This window comes from Macaca thibetana, chromosome 6 (assembly GCF_024542745.1).
Source record: "Macaca thibetana thibetana isolate TM-01 chromosome 6, ASM2454274v1, whole genome shotgun sequence".
In the NCBI taxonomy this organism is placed as follows: domain Eukaryota; kingdom Metazoa; phylum Chordata; class Mammalia; order Primates; family Cercopithecidae; genus Macaca; species Macaca thibetana.
Window position 1 is genome coordinate 61089336 of NC_065583.1, and position 19683 is coordinate 61109018.

The 19683-nt window shown below is 36.0% G+C and overlaps 1 long non-coding RNA gene across 2 annotated transcripts in view; it reads left to right on the top strand.

Moving 5' to 3' along the window:
• LOC126957360 (uncharacterized) overlaps positions 1–19683 on the top strand; it is a 75469-nt gene that overhangs the window by 6728 nt on the left and 49058 nt on the right. The gene's annotated exons all lie outside the window — the stretch shown is intronic.

Sequence of the window (19683 nt, forward strand, 5' to 3'; positions counted from 1 at the left end):
TTTTCTTCCCACCTAAAATCAGCTTCATATCTATTGCCTCCCCACAGCATCCCTATCCCTCACCAACCTCTAATCAGATTTCCTCCACAGATTTGCCTATTCTGGACATTTAATATTCAGTAATACAGTATGTGGCATTTGTTACTGGCTTCTGTAACTTAGTATAATGTTTTCAAGAATCATTTAGATATAGCATGTATTAATATTTCATTTATTTAACAAATAATATTCTAGTGTTTCAATATGCTGCTTAGTACTTATCTATTCTTTTGTTGATATTTGCATTTTTTCCACTTTTTGCTATTTTGAATAATAATGCCATGAAGATTCATGTAGATATTTTGTACGGATACATGTTTTCACTTTTGGGAAGAATAATTGAGTCACATGATTACTCTATATTTACATTTTTGAAAGAATTGCTGATCTCCAAAGTGGCTGCACTTTGGTGATTTTACATCATTACCAGCAAGGTCTGCAGATTCTAATTCTCCACATCCTTGCCAACACTTGTTATTGTATGTCTTTTTTATTATATCCGTAGTAAAATGGTATCCATTGTGATTTTAATTTGTATTTCACTAATGAGTAATGATGAGTATCTTTTCATATGTTTATTGAGCATTTGCATATCTTCTTTGGAAAATATCGATTTGATCCTTTTTCTACTTTTAATTGGGTTATTTGTATTTTTATTACTGAGTTGTAAGAGTTCATTATATAGTCTGGATACAAGTATTTAATCAGATATATGATTTGTAAACATTTTTCTCATTCTGCAGATTATCTTTCACTCACTTGATGGTGTTATTGAAACACATAATGAACATTAAAAATTTTTATGTTATTCAATTTATCTATTTTTATTATGTTTTTGTTATCCTTTCTAAGAAAACATTGCCTAATCAATAGTTAAGGATGTTTACTCTCATATTTTCTTCTAAGTAGTTTACAGGTTAAATGTTAAAATCTTACATTTAAGTCTATGATCCAGTTTGAGTTAATTTTGTATATGATTGAGGTGAGAATTCAACTTCATTCTTTTGCATGTGGATATTCAGTTGACTCAGCAACATTCGTTGAAAAGAGTATTTTTTTCCATTTAATTGTCTTGACATCCTTGTTGAAAATCATCTGACCATAAGTGTAAAGATTAATTTCTTGGCTGTCAATTCTTTTCCATTGATATATAATCTCTCCTAATGCCAGTACTATACTTTTTTGATTACTGTAGCTTTGTAGTAAGTTTTGAAATGAGGATGTGTTAGTTCTCCAACTTTTTAAAAATTTTGTTTTGGTTATTCTGGATCCTTTGCATTTCTATATAAATTTTATGGCCAGACTGTCAGTTTCTACAAAAAACACCAACCTGGCATTTAGCATTCAGATAGGGAATGCATCAACTTTTTAGATGAAGTTGGCAGTGTTGCCATCTTCACAATATTATGTTTTCTAATCCATGAGAACATTATGTTCTGATCCAGGATATCATAGTACGTCTTTCAACTTATTTATATTTTCATTAATTTATTCTTTTGTAGCTTACATTGCATAAGTATTGTACTTCTTTTATTAAATTCATTACTAAGCCTTTTGTTCTTGATGCTATTTCAGATAAAAATTATTTCCTTAATTTTATTTCTGGAATACTCATTGTTATCATATAAAAATACTCATATTTTTGTGTTGATCTTTTATCCTGAAATCTTATTGAATTTATTTATCAGTTCTAATAACTTTTCATAGACTACTTAGGATTTATCTATGTAAGTGCATGTCATATATGAAAATAACTAATTTTATTTATTATTTTTCAACCTGGATGTTGTTATTTTTTATTTATTTTTTATTTTTGAGATGAAGACCCACTCTGTCACCCAAGTTGGGTGCAGTGGTGTAATCTCGGCTCATTGCAACCTCCGCCTCCCTGGTTTAAGTGATTCTCCCACCTCAGTCTCCTGAGTAGCTGGGATTGCAGGTGCATCACACTATTCCTGGCTAATTTTTGTATTTTTAATTGACATGGGCTTTCACCATGTTAGCCGGGTTGGTCTTGAACTCCCGGCCTCAAGTGATCTGCCCACTTCAGCCTCCTAAAGTGCTGGGATTACAGGTGTGAGCCACTGTGCCCAATCTGTTATTTCTTTTTCTTACTTAACTGCCTTGGCTAGGACCACTAGTACAATTTTAAATAGAATTCAAAGAGTAGATATTCCTAACTTGTTCTTGATTTTAAGTTAAAAAAAAAAAATTCAGTCTTTCATCATTATGTGGCTCTGTTTTATTTTTTCCCATATGTCTCTTATTAGATCAAGAAAATTACCTTCCATTACTAGCTTGTTAACACTTTTTTTTTTTTTTTTTTTTTTTTTTTTTTTTTGAGACAGAGTCTTGCTCTGTTGCCCAGGCTGGAGTGCAGTGGTGCAATCTCAGCTCACTGCAAGCTCTGCCTCCTGGGTTCACGCCATTCTCCCACCTCAGCCTCTCAAGTAGCTGGGATTACAGGTGCCACCACCACGCCTGGCTAATTTTGTTTTTGTGTTTTTAGTAGAGATGGGGTTTCACCATGTTAGCCAGGATGGTCTTGATCTCCTGACCTCGTGATTCACCCGCCTCAGTCTCCCAAAGTGCTGGGATTACAGGTGTGAACCACCGTGCCCAGCTGCTTGTGACCATTTTTATCATGAAAGTGTTGGATTTTGTCAAGTATTTTTTCTGAATCATTTGAGATAATCATGTGGTTTTTTTTGTACTTATTAATATGGTGGGCTTTTTTGTATTTGATTTTTAGATGTTAAAGCAACTTTGCCTTCCTGTGATAAATCCCACTTCGTCCTGGTATAGAATTATTTTTATGCTTTGCTGGACTCAGTTTACTGCTTGCTTTTATTTTTAGTAATTTATTCAATTTATCAATAAACGACAGGTATTTTTCTACTCCCTAAAGATAAAATTGTGCTCAAAATTATATATAATCCTTTCCTTCATGAACAGTGTAGTTGGGAGACACATTTTATTCAAATAGGTACACAAATTATTACTATTTACTAAGTAAACCATATAAATGGAAAGAATGTGGCTCTATGTGAGGCTATAATAACAGAAGAGACCCAGGTTGAAATGCAGTATCTTTTGTTATTGTATTAGTCCATTCTCATGCTGCTACTAAAGTTATATCTGAGAATGGGTAATTTATAAAGGAAAGAGGGTTAATTGACTCACAGGTCAGCATGGCTGGTGAGGCCTCAGGAAACTTAAAATCATGGCAGAAGGGGAAGTAAACACATCCTTTTTTAATATGGCAACAGCAAGAGGAAGTGCAGAGAAAAGATGGGGGAAAGCCCCTCATAAAACCACCAGATCTTCTGAGAACTCATTCACTATCATGAGAACAGCATGGAGGTAACCTACTCCATGATTTCATTACCTCCCAAAGGCTCCCTCCCATGACAAATAGGGATTATGTAACTACAATTCGAGATGAGATTTGGGTGAGAACACAGCCAAACCATATTATTCCACCCCTACCCCCTTCCAAATCTCTTGTCCTCACATTTCAAAGCACAATCATGCCTTCCCAACACTACCCTAAAATCTTAACTCATTTTAGCATTGACTTAAAAGTCCAAGTCCAAAGATTCATCTGAGGCAAGGTGATTACCTTCCACCTAAGAGCCTGTAAGACCAAAAGCAAGTTAGTTACTTCCTAGATACAATGAAGGGCACAGGCATTGGGTAGATACACCTGTTTCAAATGGGAGAAATTAGCCAAAACATAGGGTGTACAGGCCACGTGCAAGTCCAAAATCCAATAGGGCAGTCGTTAAACCTTAAAGTTGCAAAATGATCTCCTTTGACTCCATGTCTCAAATCTAGGTCATGTTGATGCAAGAGGTGGGCTCCTATAGCCTTGGGAAGATCTGTGCCATGGTTTCGCAGGGTACAATCGCCCTCCTGGCTGCTTTCACAGTCTGGTGTTGTGTCTGAGGCTTTTCCAGATGCACAGTGCAGGCTGTCAGTAGATCTACCATTCTGGGGTCTGCAGCACAGAGGCCTTCTTCTCACAGCCCCACTAGGCAGTGCCCCAGTGAGGACTCTGTGTGCAGGCTCCAACCCCACATTTTCCTTCTACACTCCCCTACCAGAGGTTCTCCATGAGGTTTCTGCCTGCAGCAAAGTTCTGCCTGGACAATCAGGCATTTCCATACATCCTCTGAAATCTAGGCAGAGGTTCGAAAACCTCAACTTTTGACTTTGGTGCACCTGTAGGCTCAACACCATGTGGAAGATGTCAAGGCTTGTGGCTTGCACCCTCTGAAGCCATGGCCTAGCTGTGCCTTGGTTTATTTTAGGCATGGCTTGTGCTGATGGGACACAAGACATGAAGTCTTTAGGTTACACACAGTAGAGGGGCTCTGGGCCTGGGCCATGAAACCATTTATTCCTCCTAGGCTTCTGGGCCTGTGATGGGATGGACTCCCAAGAAGGTCCCTGACATGCTCTGGAGATATTTTTCTCATTGTCTTGGTGATTACCATTCAGATCCTCATTGCTTATGCAAATTTCTGAAGCTGGCTTGAATTTCTCCCCAGAAAATAGGTTTCACTTTTCTATTTCATTGTCAGGCTGCAAATTTTCCAAACGTTTATGCTTTGCTTCCTCTTGAACCCTTTGCTGCTTAGACATTTCTTCTGCCAGATACGGCCAATCATCCTTCTCATGTTCAAAGTTCCACAGATCTCTAGGGCAAGGGCAAAATGCCACCATTCTCTTTGCATAGTAAGAGTGACGTTTACTCCAGTTCCCAACAGGTTCTTCATCTCCATCTGAGAGCACTTCAGCATGGACTTCATTGTCCATATCCCTATAAGCATTTTGGTCAAAGCCATTCAACAAGTGTCCAGAAGTTCCAAACTTTCCCACATTTTCTTGTCTTCTGAGATCTCTAGTTTTCTAGGAAGTTCCAAACTTTCCCACATTTTCTGTCTTCTTCAGAGCACTCCAAACTGGTTCAACCTCTGCCTGTTACTTAGTTCCAAAGTTGTTTCTGCATTTTCAGGTATCTTTATAGCAGCACCCCACTCTCTATGGTACCAATTTACTGTATTAGTTTGTTCTCATGCTGCTAATAAAGACACACTTGAGACTGGTTAATTTATAAAGAAAGAGGTTTAATTGACTCACAGTTTAGCATGGTTGGGGAGGCCTCAGGAAGCTTATAATCATGGTGGAAGGGGAGGCAAACATGTCCTTCTTCACATGGTGGCAGCAAGAGGAAGTGCAGAGTAAAGAAGGGGAAAAGCCCATTATAAAACCATCACATCTTGTGAGAACTCACTCACCATCACAAGAACAGCATGAAGGTAACAACCCCCATGATTCAATTACCTTTCAGTGGGTCTCTTCCACAACACATGGGGATTATGCCAACTACAAGTTCAAGCTGAGATTTGGTTAGGGATACAGGCAAACTGTATCAGTTCTATAACTTGAAAGCTATTTAATCACTATAAAATGGAGGAGCAGGAAAGCATTCTATAAAAAGAAGAGCATATTTGAAAAACTGAGGAATAAATATTCCACCAAAACAGTTATTTTTAGTGGAATCTGGGTGAAGGATAGAGGTTTGGACAAGGTTTACATTATGCAGATCCTTCAAGACCATGTTAATAATTTTCTACTTATTTCAAGAGCAATAAGAAGCCATGGAAAGTTTAAATAAGTGAAGTGCTATTACCAGATATTCAAGTTTAAAAGATAACTCAGACTACCTTGTGAAAACAGATTGAAGTGGGAAAGTCATGATTGTCAGGAAGATATTTCAGCAGGTCATAGTAACAGTTCAAGACAGAGATTCTGGCATAGGTTGATAGCAGTGGCATTCCAGAGAAAATGAACTGTAAAACATAAATAAAATTATAGCTCTGGCTTTGTTTGCATTGCTACAAATTATGAAGGTATAAACCAAATTCTTTGAATTTTGTTCTTCATGCCTTTGCAAAATTCATAATTTTTAGAAAGTACTTATTCCCAAATTATTCTGAGTTTAGACCTTTGTGGCATATGGATATAATCATAAGTGATAAACAGGAAATATGGAACATTTTTAAGTTTGTGTAAATAATTGTATAGCACTATAGCAATGACACTAAGCTTACATATGCATGTTTAAATGTGTGATAAGGTGAGTGAAGAATTAAAAACCTTTCAAACTCCATTTGAAGGAAAAATATTCTCAAATTAATCTAATGTTGTCTAAAGCACAGATGTGCTATCAAGATCATTCTTATACTTCTACTTTTATAATATCATATTTTTATTTTTTAACATTCATAAATTAGTTAAGATTTTTGTTGTTTCAGAAGTACTGTTTTTTTAACATGTAATACTGGTGTAAAATTTAATAAGTCAAGAATTTATGTTGTCAGAAAGTGTGGCTTCTAATATTTTCATTTTACACACTTACAATTATGAAAATCCTAATTTGTACAAAAGAGCAAGGGAAAATTAATTTAAAAACACATTTGGTTGCACATATGTTTGGAATAAAATTGTTGTTTTAAATGGCTTAATTAGAACAGTTTGTCATGCTTATTGGAAACTGGTATAATGGCATTATTTTAACCACTGAGTTCTGGCAGAAATCAAAAGAGAAAGAGGGTTAGAGACACTCTTGAAGCTTTGTTATACTGTGCCTTTCAGAATAGTTCTGTCTGGCTCATTATATCCAAGGTGCTTGTCACTATAAAACTGGGATATTCAGAAAGATGTTAAACTAGAGTATAAAGAAAGATCAGTTTCTCAGTTCAGTAAAATAATGTCTATTCAACATTTGGTACATGCATACACTTTTTAATCTCTGAATGTGAAATTGGTCTAAAGAGAATGATTTCTAATACTATATTTCTTATTAAAATGTAATGAGTTAAATGCCAATATAAGGTCAAAGAGTAGGTACTTTGTTCAACATGAGAAGAAACACAAAGCTTAATACTCAACTTGGGTCCCATTTTCTCTTTTGAGATATCCATGATTCATACTTTTCACCAGGGGACTATTCACATGCTGCTTGTCTGTGTCTCCTCCTATTATTCTATAGACAGTGTTTATTCTGAGCAAATTAGGCTATTTAATAATTGTCAAATATAATCCATATTTTCCTTATTTGGTTTCTTCAGAAGATATTCCTGTCACATCTTAACTCCATTTGTCCAAACCCTTTCCAAACATCAAGAAGTAGCTTTTCAAATGCCCTAACCTTTCCCTGACCCAGTCCTAAATGGAGGTTCATTTGCCTCTCTCCATATTGTCATAGTAATCATCTTTTTCCTTGCTTATATCCTTGTAATACAGTTGTTTATATACTTGTCTAGTTTATGCACTCTATGAGATCATAAACTCCCTTGAGGCCAGTTTCTTCTTATCTTCATATTTTACCTCTTTCTTTGCCTCAAATAGTTCTTGGTGCATAGTGTAGCATTGTCAAAATGAATTGCCTTCACAGAGTTATGGGTAGGCTTAGGCTTAGGCTTATGACGCGTATAATGAGTGAGTGAGTGACTCACAGATTGAACAGAGGGGAGAGGAGCCTTCCTCTCTCAGCTTTTAATAGTGCCCTAGGGATGCATTTGGAGAAAGACTTCTTACAGCAAAGTTTCTTACACAGAAAAAGAAAAAAAAAGTAAAGAAAAAAGCCAGGAGAGTTAAAAATTTGACCCAGAAAAACAACAATGGCCCTGAAAATTAAAGAAAAATGGAGATAAGACCAAGAATGAAGGAATCCGTGTGCCTCTTCAATTAAAGCTGAGACCTTCAATCAAACACTGCTTTTACACTTTCTGATTGAAAGCCTTGATGCCCAGCTTATTTCTGGGAATTTATTTTAAAAAAAATTAAATTGTGGATTAAAATATATTAACTATATATCATGGATATTTATTATTTCTTTATGGAGGATCAGTCTCTTAACTTCCCATGCTTATAGACTTACCTCCCACAACCTTGTGAGTTTTGATGAGTTTGACTGGAAAGAGTGTACTTTTCACCATGGAAGCTAAAATTCCTTATACCCCTTGCAACTAGGATTCAGGCAAAACCACTAGGCTTTGCAAATCAGATGAAACCATCCAAAGATAAGCATTTTTGAAGATGATGGACTAAAGAAACCCTCTGGTAAAGGGGAAAATTAAAACAAGTTTAAATGCCAAGAGCAGCCAGAACAGGAATGCTAATGCGAATGTCGTATGCTCAGGGTTAACTATGCTGAGGTGCAAGCTGGAGCTTTTACTGCTTTGTGGGAGTTGGCCATTATGCATCACAAAATGCCTTCATAAAGAGTGTGGAGAAATTTTCTAGGCTATGTAATTTGGAGTCTGTTTCTCCTGGCATGACGATGATTCCACCCACAAACTAATATGTGTGTGATATGGTTTGGCTGTGTCCCCACCCAAATCTCATATTGAATTGTACCTCCCCAAATTCTCATGTGTCATGGAAGGGACCCAGTGGAAGATAATTGAATCATGGGGGCAGAGCTTTCTCATGCTATTATTGTGGTAGTAATTAAGTCTCATAATATCTGATGGTTTTATAAAGGTGAGTTCCCCTGAACAAGCTACCTTGCCTGCCACTATGGAAGACATGACTTTTCTTTTTTTCTTTTTTTTTTTTTAATTTATTTATTATTATTATACTTTAAGTTGTAGGGTACATGTGCATAACGTGCAGGTTTGTTACATATGTATACTTGTGCCATGTTGGTGTGCTGCACCCATCAACTCGTCATTTACATCAGGTATAACTCCCAATGCAATCCTTCCCCCCTCCCCCCTCCCCATGATAGGCCCCTGTGTGTGATGTTTCCCTTCCTGAGTCCAAGTGATCTCACTGTTCAGTTCCCACCTATGAGTGAGAACATGCGGTGTTTGGTTTTCTGTTCTTGTGATAGATTGCTAAGAATGATGGTTTCCAGCTGCATCCATGTCCCTACAAAGGACACAAACTCATCCTTTGATGGCTGCATAGTATTCCATGGTGTATATGTTCTCCTTTACCTTTCACCATGATTATGAGGCCTCCCCCACCATGTAGAACTGAGTCCATTAAACCTCTTTCCTTTATAAATTACCCAGTCTTGGGTATGTCTTTATTAGCAGCATGAGAGCAGACTAATACGGTGTGTGTGTTTGTGTGTGTGTGTGTAGTGGTAAAAACACAACCTGAGATACACTCTCTTATCAAAATTTTAAGTGTGCAATATATCGTTAACTATAAGTACAGTGGTATACAGCAGATCTTTAAATTTACTCATCTTGCATAACTAAACTTTATACTCATTGAACTTTAACTACCCTCTACCTCCTTCCAGTTCCTGAAAACCACCATTCTATTCTCTTGTTTCTATGAGTTAGATTATTTTAGGTACATCATATAGTTGGAATTATGCAGTATTTCTGTGACTGGTTTATTTCTGTGACTAGTTTTTTTCACTTAGTGTAATGTTCTCCAGATTTATCCTTCTTGTAGCATATGGCAGGATTTCCTTATTTTTTAAGACTGAATAATATTCCATCCTGTGTATATGGCACATTTTCCTTATCTATTTATATATAAATGGATGTTAACGTACATAAATGTTTCAATACCTTAGCTATTGTGAGAAATGCTGCAATGAACATGGGATTACAGATGTATCTTTAAGATCCTGATTTCAATTCTTTGTGATACATACCCAGAAGTGAGATTGCTGTATCATATGGTAGTTCCATTTTTAATATGCTAGGAAACACCATATCTCCTATTGCTTTTTATAGCAGTTTCACCACTTTTCATTCCTACTAGCAGGGTACGAGGTTCCAATTTCTTCACACATTTGCCAATACTTATCTTGTGTTTTAATAATAGCCATTCTAATAGGTATAAAGTAATATTTTGTTTTGATTTACTTTTTTTCTGACTATTAATAATGTTGAGCATAGATTATTAACAATGCTGATCATCTTTTCATATACCTATAGGCTATTTATATGTCTTCTCAGGAGGATAAATATCTATGCCAGTCCTTTGCCCATTTTTAAAATAAGGTTATTTGTTTCTTTGTTACTGAGTTGTAGGAGTTCCTTATATATTTTCGATATAAACCCCTTATTAGATATATGGTTTGCAAATATTTCTCCCACTCCACAGGTTATCTTTTCACTCTTGATTGCATCCTATACTATATAGAAGCTTTTTATTTGATGTAGTCTCATTTGTCTATTTTTGCTTCTGTTTCTTATGCTTTTAGTGTCATATCCAAGAAATCATTGCCAAATCCAATGTCATGAAGCTTTTCTCCCATTTTCCTCTAGGAGTTTAACAGTTTCGATTCCTTTTTTTTTTAAATTTATTTATTATTATTATACTTTAAGTTGTAGGGTATACAGTTTCGATTCTTACATTGAAATTTTTAAACCATTTTGATGGATTTATTTTTGTGTATAAATAGGGGTCAGATATTATTTTATTACATGTAGCTATCCAGTTATCCCAACACAATGTGTTAAAGAGAATATATTTTCTCAAAGGTGCCTAACATAGTTTTAACATCTTAATTTTTTAATGTAGCAGATGAGTTCTTTATCCCCATACCCCTTGCCTTTTTAATACCTGCCAATAGACTTCCAAATATCATTAACTTCTCTTTGCCTGAGGGCTTGCTCTGGCTACTGGAGCCCTCTCCACCTGTGCATAAAGCAGGCTGGAAATGTTGGGGAATTAACGTTCCACAGGAGTGGCTTTTAATCATTAACTGCCAAGATCTGGTTCATATGATGCAACTCTCTCTCCTCAGGGGTAATAAGCTTGTAGGACTAAGCTATAGTTGCCCACTATAGTAACCTGTTTGATGATGCACTTTTATTGGCTTCCTTCCCTTTTCTTTATCGCTTCACCACTCCTCTACTTATGTTTATGGGACCACCTCCCAAATGAATTATTTGCATATAAATCATGTCTCAAAGTCTGATTCTGGGATCCAAACTAAGATACTGAATCTAAAATTAATTTCTATTACTTACAGCTCATAAACCTATCCTGCTGTATTAGGGAATCTTACATCATGTAAAAATGTCTATTCACATGATGAAAAATAATCTAAGCCCTCATGGTATTTTTGTCTTTGCTCATTTAGAATTTTGTAAAATAGTATGAGCACTGGTGTTATAGACATCTCAGGTCAAATACCAGATTTCACTCTTAATAACCAAGTGACACAGGACTGTTTACATAATTTTGCTAAATTTCAGTTTCTTTTTGGAGAAATGAGGGTACTTATAACTCTCTTATTGTGAAAATATATAAAATAAGCATTTCCAGACCTACACTGCACCAGTCAAACAAATGCTCACCATGTACACATTCCTATTCTCCTTTTAATTGTTCCATTTTTGACTTCTTCTTAATCTACCTTCTTTTGTTTTTGCATAAACAATAATTAAACAAAAGTTAAAATACCCAAAGAAATATGGTTTTGGTGGAGTAACTAACTATGCAAGGCACTTAGATACTTGATAGAACATTTTGCTCAAGGTGACAACTTTATTCTACAACTGAAGATATTTTTACTAACTGTAAGCCCCTACTCAATATTCAAGCAACAAAAGTTACCTTGCACAAAGCTCATCCCTCTAGTAGAGATATGAGCTGCTTTCTGTATCTACTGCTTTTGGCAGCCCACACTTTGTTTGTGTCACATATTCAGCAATTTTATCATACATCTTTGATGCCCGAAGTATTTCCCTGACATTGCCTTCCCTGTAGCTGCAGGCTCTAAACTTTTCCCTCCACTTCTTTTCCTCATCTCTGTCCATTCCAATATCCTCTTGAGGTCTGCCTAACCTGATAAAGAAATTTAATCCAAAATATTCTTTCAAATTTTATTTGGGCTTTGTTAACTCCAAGGAATAGTTAATATGATAAGTATAAGCACACAAACAGAAGCTTTAAGGCATATATATTTGGACAAGAAAATATATTTCAAATCCTACCTCACAAGTGAATGCTTATTCCTGAAAAATATAACAGTGGCTCTGGGACTCTTAAGTTAAAATAAATCTCCTGTTTCCTCAACATTTTAACTATTATCAGTTGTCATTCGAACAATATTTGATATACTCTGACTTTGAAAATGAGTGCCTTTTTTAAGCTATTCATTTAACAAATACTTGTTAAATATTACTATGTTGAGAACATTGTTCTAGGCATTAAAAGTTAGCCAATAAAGAATTTCATACCATAAAAGCTTAGGAATTTGTCTAGTTAGTTCAGGCTGCTATACCAAATTACTATAGATTGGGTAGCTCATAAAAAACTGAAATATATTTCTCACAATCAGTATACTGGAGGTCTGAGATCAGGTTGCTAGCATGGTTGGGTTCCAGTGAGGGTCCTCTTTCAGGTTATAGAATACTGACTTCTTGTTGTATCCTTATATGACAGAGAGCAAAGTTAAGCAAGCTCTCTTGGAATGCTTAAAAGGGCACTAATCCCATTCCCATTCCCATTCCCATTCATGAGGGCTCTACTCCCATGACGTAATCACCTTTTGAAGGCCCTACCTTCTAATACATCACATTGAGAGTAGGATTTCAATGCATGAAATGTAAGGGACGCAAACATTCAGCCTATAATTGTATTGTAGTTGCAAAATCAAAAAATATATGCTTAAAGTTGGTATATATAAGTTTAAAACTGTATTTGACTTAATGTTCAAATGAATTTGTATGCATAATACATTCAATTTGAGTTCTAGAAAGGTATGATAAATGGGTATTAGAATAATTAAGAAAGACTTCACTGAGTGTGTAAAGACTAAGTCAACCCCTAAAAGAAGGGGCATCATTTCCTAAAAGAAGGGGGATCATTTGAATATAAGAACAGAAAGAATAGCATTTTAGGTGGGGAGACTGACTAGCAGAGGCTTAGAAAAGAGATGGAGAATAGCTATATGGGAGAGAAAAGTGGTCTAACTGGCTAAAGAAGTGTTCTAATGCTGAGGAGTGAATAACTTGACTGTGGCTAGATTTCCTATGCTTAGTTAACAAGATGTATGTCCCTACAGGTTTTGAGATTCTGTGTTAGAGTATATGCAAAGTCATGGGATATACATCATATATCTTTCTGGAGTAACAATTTTACTCATATTTCATAAAAACATTAATTGACATCAAAACAAAGAGCCCTATTGAGTGTAGGCTGTAAGATTCAAAGGAAGCTCAGCTGAAAGACCTAAGCTGACAACATAGATGTAAGCTGTGTTAACATCCTATTGGTAACCGAAGGCCAGACAGTGAGTGTGATTATCAAAGACAGTGTTCAGAGTAAGAAAAACAGAGTTTTGGAGCACACAGAGAAGGAACTGCACATGAAGGAGCTTGAGAGAAAGTAGTGGGAAAAGTAGCAGGTACCCTAAGACAGAGGTGTGATGGAAGCCCAGATTTCAAAGAAGAAATTGTCATGCTTGTCAAATACTGTAGAGAGTTCAAATGAGATATACATTCAAAGTGTATTCTTTAAATTTAATACTTAATAAGTGATTGGCAACATTTGACAGAAGATTTTTCAGGAAAATGGTGTGTTGGGAAGCTCAAATAAGGTTAGAATATTAGAGTGATGAGGAGGGTTTTTTCCTTACCCCCAGAAAGTGGCTCATCTGCAGGTCACAGCTTCCCTTTGATGAAATCCTCTGGCTCCCTATAAGTGAGATTAGGAGTTCCTTCTCAACTAGTTTGGAAACCTGATACCTCCTATGTGCTGTTCAAGGCAATGAAGTGACCTCAAATTACTGGGGTGGGCAGGGGGCAATTTGAAGGAATTATCCTGACATGAAGAAGCGAGCATGTAGAGCAAAAGTATTACCCGTGCAAGGGGGATCATCTTACTTGAGGAGTGGATACACCATGTACCATGATGTGCTTATTTCACGTTGTATGCCAGCTTCAAAACATCTCATGTACACCATAAATATATATACCTACTATGTACCCACAAAAATTAAAAATAAACAAACAAACAAAAAACAAATTTGCCAATGAGTGATGAGTCTGTCTTTAAGAAAAAAATGTAAAAATATTTTCCTAAGAATGGTTGAATAGTTGTTAGAGTCTTGGGTAAAGAAAAATTACTTTGTTAGAAGGGAGGAAGGAAGCCCTTATCAAAAAATAAAAAATTTAAAAATTTAAAATAAAACAGGCAAAATTAAACTGTGATACTCATAAGCATTGATAAGCTGTGATTTGAGCCTTGTGGATCTTCACATTTTTCAATCCTTTACTGCCTGCTCTGATCTGAATGTTTGCATCACCCTGAAATTCATATGTTGAAATCCTAACGCCTGAGGTGATGGTATTTAAGAAGTCGTGTCTTTGGGAAGCTATTCGGTCTGCAGCAGAGCCCTCATCAATGAAGTTGTGCCTTTGTAAAAGAGGCCCAAGAGAGAGCTTCCTTCCATCACATGAAGAGACAGTGAGGAGGTGCTGGTCTATGAACCTGAAAGTGAGTCTACAAGATCTGCACTACCTTGATCTCGGATTTCCCAGCTTCTGGATCTGTGAGAAATAAATTTCTGTTGTTTATAAGCCACCCAGTCTAAGGTATTTTGTGATAGCATCTGAACAGATAATGACACTTGCTAAGGTGATTTTCAAAACTAGGTATTTTCATATACATTTTAAAAGTTAAAATCTAACATTTGTATCATGTATTTCCATAGCTAAAAAGGATATTATTTCCATTTTAAATACAACTGTTATATTTTTTAAAAAGACAGCCAAGAGGATTATAAATATAACAATAATTATGTGATTAACCTATCATTCAGTATATGAACAAATTATTTTTAATATTGAAAAGGCTTATTATTTTTCTCAATGAAATTATATTTTAATCCAATTTGCCATAGGAATTTTTATCCTAGTATATATTTATGCTTGAATGTATCTATTAAACACTCTATCACACTTCTTTAAAATATGAATATATAATTAAATATAAAATTATATTATGTTTCTAAAAATAGGCTCCAAGTATCTAAAATATCTTCTGAAATTAGTTATTGCAAATTTTTTTTTTTTTTTTTTGAGATAGAGCCCCACTCTTGTTGCCCAGGCTGGAGTGCAGTGGCACGATCTCAGCTCACTGCAACCTCCACCTCCCCTGTTCAAGAGATTGTCCTGCTTCAGCCTCCCGAGTAGTGGGAGTACAGGAATGCACCACTGCGCCTGGCTAATTTTGTGCTTTTAGTAGAGATGGTATTTTGCCGTGTTGGTCAGGCTGATCTCAAACTCAGGTGATCCACCCACCTCAACCTCCCAAAGTGCTGGGATTACTGGTGTGAGCCACCATGCCAGCCTATTGCAAAATTTTTAATCAATTTCTCAGAGCAAGAGTAGAAATCATTAAAAATGAAAATTCAAAAACATAGAAGGTAATAATTTTATTGGAAAGAGATCTATCCATGGGATAACTGGGAAGGAAAGGTATGGTCCTTTGATTAAAGAAGTTTTCCTTTAGCATCTGGAAGTTTTGCATCTCTGGACAGTGAAACATAAAATTTGGGATGAGGAGAGGTACCAAAAAAATGGTGATTGTCAAAGGGGAGCCAGGAAAGGAGAACAGGCATGCAAAAAAGACTGGGGGACATTGGGAAAAGTGGTGACAGTGCTGGCCAGAGAAGACTGTTACAGAGCACTGCAGAGGCTTTGATATGGCAGGCATAGGAGCGGAGGCAGGAAGAAAGGTGTGCATACATATAAAATGTTGTTGCTGATATTAGAGTTAATCCATCTAACACTAGTAAAAGAAAAAAATTGTACAAACTGACAGAAATGAAGACATTGAGCAAGGTATGAATCATATCCTGTTCTTGTAGAATTTTGTGGTTAATTTGGTTATAGGAATCAGCCACTAGAAGTTTGTATAAATGTCTTTTGACTGAGCTGTGCAGAACCAAAAAGGACAAACAGTTTCAAATAGAGGAAATCACTTCATCTTTAGAGTGGAACTCTGGCATTTACTTAAATCTGTGTTCCAAATGTCAAATTCAACACAAGGCAAAGGTTAGCTGTATTTAGGATCTAATAAATACTTGAGAAATACACTCAGCATAGAGCCTACCCACTGGCACAATATTCCACACACATCTGGTTAATGAATAAGTGAACTGATTATTAAATGAATGGTCAGCATCCCCACCAAAGAGGCAGAAAAACCCTGAAAACCCTTATACTGCATATAGGAACAAAGACCTGAGACTCTGATATCTGTGAAAATCTGCTGCTACTGTAATAATTTTAGGAAACTTATCTATTGAACCGATGAAAGTGATTTTAAAATGTTTATTTTAATTGTATTTTTCTAGTTCTTGCACTTTGTCATCACAAATACTCTTAGTCTAAGGTACTTTTGAATTATTTCCCCAGCAAAAACACCAGTTCTAATTTAAAGCCTCAAGGTTATATTTTGAAAGGAAAAGCTAAGCTAAAGAACTGAGATTTAAATTGATTCGAGTGAATATTCAATTAATATGAAAACATCTATGAATAATAGAGATAAAAAGAATTGGGAATTAAATAGAAGTACATTTCTTCACATTTATTTATTTTAGGTTATGTAAATTAAGGTTCTCTGAGAAACAAATACCAAGATGGGATTAGATATGAAAAACATTTACTGGGAAAACATCTGCTGAGGATAAAGGCAAGAGAGTGGGAGAAGGTGAGAAGAACCTCCAAACCAAGATGCAGATCTGAACCTGCAGAAGTAGAAGGGGAAGGAAGAATGATGGGGTGGGAAGAATTTGACATTGCAGAGCAGTTCTGAGCCAGTTGGGCCAGGCCAGTGGGGGAAGGAGGCCTTACACTCATACCTGTTGTAAACTGAATGTTTGCATCTCCTCAAAACTTGTATGTTAAAGCCTAATCCTCAAGAAGGGACCTTTGGGAGGTGATTAGTTTATGAGGGCAGAGCACTCAAAAATGGTATTAGTGACTTTATAAGCATCTGACGAGATCAGAATTCTTCCCTTCCACCACGTGAGGACACAGGTAGAAGGTGCCAAATATGAATCAGAAAGTGGGCCCTCCACAGACACTAATCTTCAAATTTTTCCTTTCTTTACTCTTTGCTGCAGTCTGAATGTTTGTGTTCCAACCAAAATTCATATGTTGAAATTCTGTCCCCCAAAGTGATGTTATTAAGAGGTGGGGCCTTTGGGAGGTGATTCAGTCTTGGGGCCAAGACCTTGTGAATGAGATTCTGAACCTTATAAAAGGGACCCAGAGAGGACCCTCCCTCCTTCCATCGCATGAGCACACAGTGAGGAGGTGCTGTTCTATGAACCTAAAAGTGGGTCTTTACAAGATCTGCAGCACCTTCATCTTGAACTTCTCAGCTTTCAGAACTGTGAAAAATATATTTCTGTTCTTTGTAAGCTACCCAGTTTATGGAATTCTGTTACAGTAGCCCAAATAAAGTGAGCCATACCTCCATCATGATCACCCATTGAGTGTGGTCACTCATTAAGTAGGCCTCAGCAGTACCTGCCAGGTGGTCCAGTGAGGCAGCAGCATGGAGCACCTCTCAATCCTGCCTGCAGTTGGAGATGAGAGCCACAGATTTTCACAGATGTAGCAAAACTGGGATAGACATGTTTTTGATATTTTAATGTTTCTTTTTCTAATTTCTAACATTTCAAAAGAGAACATAATGGTGATTATGAAAAAAACAATTCATTATCATAGTCCATTAGATTTACTTATAAGTACATGTAAATATATATGAGGAAATGTCGCATAGATACAAAGGCGCACAGATCAATCTTAGTAATCTGAAGATCTACATTTTAAAGTCTTTGTTATATATTATGATTAAATATTTGAAATCTATAGAAGAAACTACTGAGCCCTGTGAAAAAAAATTAACTGAGAAAGGCCAAAAACAAAGATAATGTCTGATGGGCTCTGGACGTCAGTTTCTATGCAGAAACAATGACAAACTTTAACCCTGGACAACCAGTGTTTCGAAAATAGGCACTTCTGTTCAATGAATTACATGTGTGTGTTTTTCCCTAAGCCAATATGAGTTACAGTCTTCCTCTGTCACGATTCAAATTTCTTGCTTTCTTTTTTGATGCTTGGATTCTAGAGAATTAAACAAATAAAAATATCAAAATTGTTGAAAATAATTCGGTAAACAAATAATTCTTTATAGAATATAAAATGGCATTGTGCATTAAGAATAGGTACAATGATCTGATAACAAAATCAAAAACTAGTCCATAAACAGATATAACTAATGTTGACATTTCAGTTTGATACAGAAAGAATGGATCTTAAAAAATAATCATTTCTTTATAAAGGAAATGTTTGTGCCCCATATTTATGCTAAAATGAAATTCTTTTACCCAAGTTTAAGTTTTAAAAAGTTGTATGGAAGTAGTACATGCACATGAAAAAATATAAAGTAATTCTGGATTATAATAAAAAGTAACAGTTTTTAGCCATATTTTTCCCACTCCTCAGAAAGATGTACTTTTAAATTTTCCTATTTTAATTCTCCTGCTGATTAACTTCATAACTACAATTTACTTACATCCCTATATCTTTATTTATTAGCCTTGATATCATATCTGTAAATAACCACAATGAAACATGCAGATTTGGCTCCAGGCTGAGGAATCCTCATTTCAGAAGTCATCGTTCACTTTCCATTTAACAAAATATGTGTTGAAATCTATCACCTGCTGGTCGAGCATAGTGGCTCACGCCTGTAATCCCAGCACTTTGGGAGGACAAGGCGGCAGATCATATGAGGTCAGGAGTTTGAGACCCGCCTGGCCAACATGGCAAAACTCTGTCTTTACTAAAAATGCAAAAAGAAAAAAAAAGTATCTGGACATGTTGACAGGTCCCTGTAATCTCAGCCGCTTGGGAGTCTGAGGCAGGAGAATCATTTGAACCTGGGAGATGGAGGTTGCAGTGAGCTGAAATTGCACCACTGAACTCCAGTCTAGGCGACAGAGTGAGAGTCCGTCTCCAAAAAAGAAAAAAGAGAGAAATGAGAAGCTGAATTAAAAATTCGAGTAAAAAAGAAGTACATGTGTATGTACAATGTAACCTGGGGAATGTAACCTGGGAGAGCTATTCTAAGCAGAAAACCAAGATTAGAGAGAGAGAGAGAGAGAACTTAAGGAGGACTAAATGTATTTTTATTAAAGTATCGGAAACATAATTCAAAGAAAATAATTAACTGAGAAAAATTATCTGCTCCATACATAAAGTATTAATATCTGTCTTACTAGAAGGCTACAGTAACCAAAACAGCATGGTGCTGGTACCAAAACAGAGATATAGACCAATGGAACAGAACAGAGTCCTCAGAAATAATACCACGCATCTACAGCCACGTGATCTTTGACAAACCTGACATAAACAAGAAATGGGGAAAGGATTCCCTATTTAATAAATGGTGCTGGGAAAACCGGTTAGTCCTAAGTAGAAAGCTGAAACTGGACCCCTTCCTTACTCCTTATACAAAAATTAATTCAAGATGGATTGGAGACTTAAATGTTAGACCTAAAATCATAAAAACCCTAGAAGAAAACCTAGGCAATACCATTTAGGACATAGGCATGGGCAATGACTTCAT